The following is a 9,599-nucleotide window of genomic DNA, read 5'->3' on the forward strand; positions in this document are numbered from 1 at the left end:
GATAAGTTGAATGACTCTTCTCATGAAGTCATTCCTATCAAGTCATATTCCAAATCTAATAACATGGTGATATATAACAATCCTCTTTATGATGATTTACCTCCTATTCAATCCAATAATCAACCATTTAGTAGTCATGACTATGCTATGTTAGATGATGCTCTTGATGATTTCATTTCTACTAAAACTTGTCCAAACAATTTTAAAACATCTAAGAGATTGATTAACATGATAAATTTGATTGGCTATGAACTTAATTTTCAAATACCCAATAAACCTCTTTTTGTGGTTCAAGGTGCTAGTTCTCAAATTTCTCAACCTCTTAACAAGCCTCTCTTTGCGGTTCAAGGTGGTTATAGTAATGATACTTTTTGTACTCCTAACAAACCAGTTATTATTGTGCATGAAGGTTATCCCACCAAGAGTCCTTATGAGTATGCTAAACAAATTACTCGAGAGAGTTGTAATTCGATTGCCCATACCTATAATTCAAGGAACAATAGGCAACCTAATATTCCTCTAGTGATTTCTTCTTCTCTTCCTTCTTCTCAACCCATTCTTCCACCAACACCTCATTTATCGCAACATCTTGGTAAAGTGCACAATCTTATTGAATAACTTAAAGCTACTCCCACAAAAATATCTCATTGGGATTTGATTCAAACTTCATCCACACATCATAAAATGTTTCAAGATGATTTATAGAACTTAGATGTCCCACCTGTAGTGGCACCTAATAATATGGCTTCTTTGATTGACTCCATGAAAACACTTAAAACTCAAATTGTGTTCTCACAAGATGAGTTACCTTCTAAGGAGATTCAAAATCAATATGATCCTCTTATGATTGTTGTCCTTATTAATGGTAACGCTATAAGATGAACCCTTGTGGACAATGGATCTGGCCTTATTGTTTGTAGCATTGATTTATTACGTAAGATTAATGTTGATACTTCTCTTATTAAACCTGAATCTCTTTCTATTCGTGGTTTTGACAATGTTGCTAGAGCTTCTTTAGGTAGTATAACTTTGTCTATTAAGGTAGGACATGTTATTTTACCTACACCTATTTGAGTCATGCCCAATAGCTTTACTTATTATCTTTTTTTAGGATGACCTAAGATTCATAGTATGCAAATTGTTCCTTCTACCCTTCATTGTCAAATCAAATTCATTTATAACAACAAGATGTATACATTGCACACTGATACCCAATTACAAGCTTGTTTGCAAACCTCATCTGATTCTAAATCCTCTCCAAGTACTCCCACTTCTTCTACCATTATAGATGAATCATCTCCTGAATATACTTCTTCATCTAAGGAAGTACTCTTAGATGATGCTTGGGGGTCTCTAGATTTTACACCTCCTTTTATGGGAGAGTATAAAATCCCCCCAATAGAACTTGAGACTAAAAAGGAGGACAATATGGTTGAGCCTAAAAAGCAACCCACTTTGTCTAAACAACTTAGTAACAACTTTGTGGCTGCTTCAAAATCAAACACTTCTTCTAGTTCATCTACTTTTGACTTTGAGAAATATGAGGCCCAACCTTCCCTTACGGAAATGACTACTTTTTTATGGTCTTAGTTTTCACATCTTAGCTAAGAGTGTATATAATGGTAATGGTTGTGGTGTAAATGGACAAGGGATAAAAAGACATCTTTTGGACTTGGATATAATCCCTCTAAGCCCACCAAAGCATCTAAGAGACAATCCCTTAATGTCAATGTCATCTTTCTTTCAAATTCTCTTTTGTTAATACATCCTCAACTAATTGATTTTGACTCATCATCTTCCCTTGACATCTTTTCTACATATGATTCTTTAGCTGAGTTCTTAGGAGTCTATGAGAATCTTCCTTGTTATCACCATAATTGCGTATTTCCTTATTGTTTAAATGTCAAGGCATACTTTGGGAAAGACAATGAATTAGGAAATGATAGTGAAGAGATGCTTAATGACTTTCCTCAACCAATGGATCTCCCCCAACAAAACAATCTTCTTGTGAGTGATATTGTTGTTGTCAAAATGGATCCTTATAATGAGGAGAAAATCATAAAGATCAAGAAATGTTTAAGTGATGACTAACAAGATGAATATTCTTCTTTATTACAAGAATTCTCTGAAATAGTTGCTTGGATTTATTCTGATATGCCTAGCATTGATATGAAGATTGTGACTCATAACAAAGTCTTAATTCATGATGCTAAACCTGTGAAGCAAAAGATTAGGAAAATGAAGCCTAAAATAGCCTTGCTTGTTAAGATTGAAATAGAAAAGATTCTAGAAGCTAGCTTTATTCGCTCCATTGAATATTCCCCTTGGATTTCAAATATTGTTATCGTTGACAAACTTGATAATACGATTAGAATGTGTATCGACTTTTGCGATCTTAATAAGGCTTCTTTGAAGGATGATTTTCCACTCTCAAACATTGACATGATAGTTGATTCTACGATCAGTCATGCTTTGTTATCTTTCATGGATGACTTTTCTAGATACAATCAAATCTTTATTAATCATCAAGATCAATATAAAAATGCTTTTACGACTCCTTGGGGTACGTTTTGTTGGGTTGTGATGCCTTTTGGGTTGAAAAACGTTGGCACCACCTATCAATATGTTATGACCCTTATATTTCATGATTATATGCGTAAAATTTTGGAAGATTATGTTTTTGATAAAGAAAGCAACAAGAACAAGGGCGTTGACCCTTAAAACAACAGCTTAAAGGCTGTAAACAACACAAGGAAAGAAGCCCCCCAAAAATAAGGCCTAATAGATGAATAGAAAATCCTATCAAACTAGCAACAACTCAAACCCCAACTCAAGAATGAGAGGAGATATCCAAAAGAAGAGGAGGGGTTTGAGGGGGTGAGGAAGATTTCCCCTTCTACAACAAACAATAGTCCAAGCAGGAATCCAAAGGAGAGTCAACCCGAGGGAAGTCTACAAAGACTCTATCAGTAGCAACAACATGAGATGATTATAGGCTAATAGTAGTCTATTGTAGCAATAGGAGTTGAAGCTAGGGAAGATCAACACAACAAATTAGGGGCAGGAGCCTCAGGAACCAAAGAGGTCACACCGGCAGGAACGAGAGGGTCAACAAGAGCTCCAACAATAGGTACATCATCCAGAGAGAAAATATCGTCCTCCAAAGAGGAAACAACATAATTAGAGTTTGGAGCATTCATTGTCAAATGATTAGCAGTAGCATTCTTCTGCCAAGTTTTTGATTAAGGAAAAACAAGTTTTTAAGGGACCAGAAACCCTTTACAAGATAGGTTTTAGAAGGCCCTGTAACCCGAACCGAAAGATAAACTTGAAAGTCCACTCAAAGAAACAGAACACAATAGAGACTCGGCACAGCCAATCAAAAGAAGGGGAACAACAAATACCCCCACCAAACACCAACAGGTTGCAAAAAACCAGCAACCCTAACCCAACTAGGAAGGATCAAGAATTTGTCCTACCCTTGTGGGATCGAAGGGTCATATCAAAAGAGGACTGGGACAATTTCAATTTTTTACTTTTAACAGTAATCCATCCCTCCTCAACCCTAGCAGCAGCCTTTTGCCAAGAGGATGGATCCAAAATACCTCCCATCATCAGGAGGAACAGAGCCAGCATCCAGAGAGGCAGGAACAACAGAGGTAGGGACAGCAGAAGATCCAGCAACAATCTAGGACGCGAGAGGGTCGTTCATTGAAGAAGAAGATCCAGCATTTTTCAAACAATCAGTCGGGGTGCAAGCATCCACACATTCCTAAGGAACAGAGGCAACAACCAGAGGCACATCAGCCTGAGGAACCTGTGCCACCACTTGGGAGAAGCTTTTCTTTTTAACAAAATAGTGTTCAGAAGATGCACCCTTCCACCAAGTAGCAGATCTTTTTTTCTTTTTATCTGTTTCACACCATGCAGCAACATGTCCAGTCTGGAAGCACTTTCGACATCTAAAGGGGATACCTTCAAAGTCGAGCTATTGGACCCAAGATCCCAAGGAAGATTTAATCTCTAACTCAGCTAGAAGCCCTTTAGAGACATCAATGTTGACCAAAATCTGAGCATAAGTAGAGTGATAAATCTGGAAAGAATCCTTATCAATCATTAAGAATTCGCCTAAAGCATCCCCCACTTCCTCTAGTAGAGAGTCCGTCCATAGATGAAGGGGAAGGTTAGGGAGCCTAACTCAAATAGGAATCTCATTAAATGAATCTGTAGATGGGTTAAAACCCGGGAACCAGGGTTTAACCATCAAAATAAATTTGTCTTCCCAGTTGAAAGGATTAATACCTAAGATTTTCGATCTATCCTCTTCATATTCAAATTTGGCAATGAAAAAACCCTTGGCAGAAGGAAACTCCCTTGTGACGATGAAGAGAGCAATTTGAAGCAAGATGACCTGTCGAGAAGCATCTTCGACAATGAAAGGGGAGGTCCTCAAAATCCAATGGTTGAGTCCAAGGCCTATCTCCAACCAAAATCCAATGGTTAGAAGATTATGTTGATGATATCCTATTTATCTATTTCTCATCAAGACCATGTTAGGATCCTTCGCCAAACTTTTAAATTAATTTGCAAATTTAACATGCGCTTGAATCCCCAAAAATGTGTTGGTGTGGATAGTGGAAAACTATTAGGATTCATTGTTTCGCATTGTAGTATTGAGGTGGATACAAAGAAAATCGATGTCATTGTGAGCATGCCACCTCCTCGAAATATCTTTCAATTGCAAAATTTATGAGGAAAAATTCAAGCTATTCATAGGTTTGTTTCGTAGCTTGCGGATCAAACTTTCCCTTTCACTCAATTGCTTAAGAAAGATACTACATTTTGATGGAGTACGGATTGCCAAAAGGCTTTCTAAGATTTGAAATTTTATTTGGCTAATTTTCCTATTTTATAGCCTACTATTCCTAGCCAACCTTTCCTTCTTTATACTGTTACTTCTTATAGTGCTCTCACAACATTATGGACACAACATAATAGTGATGGTAAAGAATGTTTGGATTATTATATGTCGCACTTTACTTGATTATGAGGTACAATATACTATGATTGAAAAGCAATATCTTGCTTTTGTTTTTGCAACTCAGAAGTTAAGACATTATCTTTTGAATGTTGAGACACATGTTATCATCAAATTTGATCTTTTAAAACATCTCTTTTGTAAAATTGATCTTTTAGGACGTTTGGCAAAATGGGTTATGTTAACCAAATTTGACCTTAAGTTTGTTTTACAAAAAGCAATCAAAGGACAAGCTTTAATTGACCTTTTGTTCAATGCTCCTTCTCCTCTCACTTTACCTTAATCAGGATTTATTCCTTGATGATTTTGTTCTTCCTTTGGATATTGATAGCACTTGGAAATTGTATTTTGATGGATCTAAGTGTCGAACTAGTTTAGAGACTGGTGTTATTCTGACACCACCTTACCGATTCCTTTATCTTATTGCCTCAACTTCCTTTGTACTAACAATATCGGTGAGTATGAAGCCCTTATTGCTAAATTTAAAAGTGCCTTTATCCTTTAATGTTCAACATTTGTGTATCTATGGTGATTCACAGTTGGTTATATGACAAGTTATGGGAACTTATCAAGCTAAACAAAATAAACTATCACAATATCGTAACTTGGCCTTATCATTGTTAAAGAAGTTATAAAAAGAAATCTATCAAAAGGACAATCAACATGCGGATGTTATGGTGAGCACAACCTCTCTTATATCCCTTGACAATACTTTTGTGAATTTTAAATTCATCATTCATAATCTCACCTCACTTGATATTACTGGCGATCTTAGCAAGGTAGTTTGTTGTTATGCTTTAGATCCCGAGGAATGGTACTCTCATATCTTTCAATATTTTACTGACGGTACCTTTTTGAATTCTACAAGTAAAAAACACTGGAGCTTAAATTCATAAACTCATTGTGCAATACATTATTCTTTCAAATGTCCTTTATCGATGAGGCTATAATGGCCTCTTTGGTTGTCTCAACAAATCAAAGATCTCCATTGCTCTTGAGGAGGCACATTTAGGTGCTTGTCAGGGGGCATTTTGGAGGCAAATCTCTAGTTCAAAGGCTTCTCCGAATGGGATATTATTGGCAAACCATGGAAAGAGAGTGCTTTGCTTTTGTCAAAAAGTGTCATCAGTGTCAGCAACATAACAATTTGATTCACACTCTCCCTCATGAACTTAGGTCTAAAGTGGCTTCTTGGCCCTTGTCGTTATGGGGTTTGGATCTTATTGGTAAAATTTCTCCTCCTTCATCACAAGGACATACTTTCATTCTCACTACCACATATTATTTTACAAAGTGGGTAGAGGTTGTTCCTGTTCGTTCTACTACCGTTGATGTAATCTGTCAATTCATTCTAGATAACATCATTTCTAGATTTGGAATACCTTCCACTTTGATTTTTGATAATGGTACTTTATTTAAGAACAAAGATGTGAATAATTTCCTTGACAAATACCAAGATGTGAATAATTTCCTTGACAAATACCACATCCAATATCAATTTTCTACCATGTTAATTACCCTCAATCAAATGGTCAAGCTAAGGCTTCTAATCAAATTATCGAACAAATTCTTCGTAAGATTGTAAATAAGAATGGTAAGGATTGACATACTCAGTTAACCTACGCTCTTTGGGCCTATCGAACAAGTGTTCACATAACTATAGGTACAAATCCTTATAATTTTGTTTATGGTGTTGACACAATTATGCCTTTAGAGTTAGAGATTCCTTCACCAAAAATTTATCTTAAGGGGATAATCGATGATGATTCTTATGGAGAATGTCTTCAACAACTTGAAATGCTTAATGAACAACGCATACACGTTCTTGAGCATATTCAAGCCTATCAAAAAACTCTACAATGCAGCTATAATGATAATGTTATTCAACGTTCTTTCTTAGTGGGTGATTTGGTGCTCTATGAGAATCAACATAATGTGAATGCTTTTCTAGGTAAAAAAGAATGTTTAGTTCAAATTGGCTTGGACCATACAACATCACTGACATTTATGGATCAGGTTCTTACAAGATAGCCGATATGGAAGATTACATCATGTTGTGTTTAGTTAAGAAATACTTTAATTAGATCACATTTGACATGTACTTTAACATAATTACATTGCATCATCAATAGTAGCATTTTAATAAAGTACTTAGTTTGTTTAGTTAAATCACACATGTATCAATTTAATTATGATGACAGTAAGCAATCAATCACATGGGTATTAAATGAGATATACACGTAATCTATCAAATTTGTTACTTTTAATCAAAGCAATATAACACATTGTTTTGCAATTAGAGAAACAAATTTTGAGACAAAGATCATCATCACACACACACACACACACACACACACACACACACACACACACACACACACACACACACACACACAACTATGGGTAAGTGCACCAAGATGGTGAACAAAAAGGGGGCTATAAGTGGCTACTATTTTTTTTTAAATAAGCTAAACCTGAACTTGGAGGAGCTATTTGAGACTAGTCTGCTCAAAATTTGAAGATACCAAAAGAACAAGAATTGTAGAACTTTGAATCTAGTTTCCAAATTACTATTTAAAAAAAATAAAAATGGATAAGATCAAAGGGGTCAAATATTTTGTGCACACAAAAGTGTTCCCATTTTTTCCAACAAAACATAACATAGTGTTTGGTGTGCCCGTAAAAAAAGTTAGTAGTTTCATTTACTATTGTGAAAAACCATTTGGTAGAAAGATAGGTAAGAGTGAGTACTAGAAGTTTATTTTTTGTATGATTTTTTGAAGTGGATGCATTTTGAAAATCAAGTACCTATTCGTGTGAGTCACATAACTTGCACCAAAATAATTGAAAATTTATTTTATTTTTTAAAGTGTAAAGAATGAAGTATAGAACAATAATATATAATTTGTTTCAAATTTGATCAAGTTGTTAAAAAGTTATTAAAAAAATGGTACACATATGTCTTTGAGAACTCTGGTAACACTTTTAAAAGAAATTAAGAATTAGTATGTTAATGTTGTTCAAATCTAAAAAAAATTATATGGTTAGAAAGCTCAGAAGATGGGTGGAATTATGGTGGCAATTTTACAAATACCCACTTGATAACATGTAAATTGGGTGACGATGAAGTTGAGAAACAAGATTGGAAGAAGAAAACCCGTAAAAATGAGGGAAATAAGGCTCACAAACCTCAACCTTGTCATCCAAGCCCAAGTGCAAGTCATAACCCATTCGTGGTTTTAATTTAAACAACCTAATTGAGCTTTTATTTACTAAAAAAATGATTGGGTTTTTATGTGTAAGGAATCTGTATGTGTTGATTTCACTTAATTTTATACATGTGTGTGTGTGTTATATTCCACCAATGTTTCTCCATTTCTTTTTTTCTTATGAATGCTCACTTTGTTAGTTAAAGAATAATAGACCCTTTTTTGAACATTGTGCTCCATTTATTGGTCATGGTTGGGGAGTAGGAGGCAAATTAGTATGGGTTGATTACGCCAAAACCACGACCCAAAACCATGGCACATTTATTGTTTTCAATATGGAAACCACCATGTCACCACATAGTATAAGATCACCCACTCTCTCTCTCTCTCTCTCTCTCTCTCTCTCTCTCTCTCTCTCTCTCTCTCTCTCTCTCTCTCTCTCTCTCTCTCTCTCTCTCTCTCCCCCTCCTCTCCCTTCCTTCCTCTCGCTCTAATTCTACCAAAAATTTCACGGTTAAGGTTTTTGTAGTTTCCTGTCCCATTAGAGAAGATCAAATTGTTGTTTCTACAAGAGGAACATGAATGAATTCAAGACCTGTTCAAGATCAAGATGAAACCTTTATTCCTAAGGACCTTCTAGAAAAGCTTCTACATAGGTCAAATTTTCTTGGCATCTAACCCTGTAGATCCTAAGATACCATTGGACTTTTTTGCAATGTACCCATCTCTTGGAGGTTAATAACTATCAAAAGTAGTTAAGAAAAAGGAGGTGTTTGTTTCAAGTAACAACTATTTGCATGAGCTTCAATTAGAAGAGGGCTTGTTCAGGAAAGGTCTGCATATAATTATGAGAGCTCCTTTGGAGTGTCTATCTTATGAAGTTGCTAAACCCTTTATATTTATGTACACAACCCAAAGGAAAAAATATGCCTGGCAATTGAATTTGATGAGGTAGTTTCAAAAGGTCTATTAAATTAGAACGTCTAGGTCTTATTGTAGGTTTATGTGAGATGTTAAAGCTTAGATACATCATAGGATTTGATACTGATGTAGTTAACCATATGCCCCTAGCATGAAAAACTTAGATAATTTTTTAACAATATGAGAGTTTCCTTTGAGGATTTTTTCCTATTGGTATTGGGTAACAAAGTTTTAGAATTAGGGAAATGGTTTGATAGAGGTGGAACTATTGAGAAACCTCCTCCTTCTATTGAGAAACCTCTCTTTTTCACACATGCAGTGGACATATCCAATTATGTGTGCCTAATGAAATCTTTATTCTTGACAACCTTCCAGTAAAAGAGTTATTCAAAACAACTTCTACAAAGGTCAAATTTGCTTGGCATCTAACC

This window comes from Cryptomeria japonica, chromosome 7 (assembly GCF_030272615.1).
Source record: "Cryptomeria japonica chromosome 7, Sugi_1.0, whole genome shotgun sequence".
Lineage (NCBI taxonomy): Eukaryota > Viridiplantae > Streptophyta > Pinopsida > Cupressales > Cupressaceae > Cryptomeria > Cryptomeria japonica.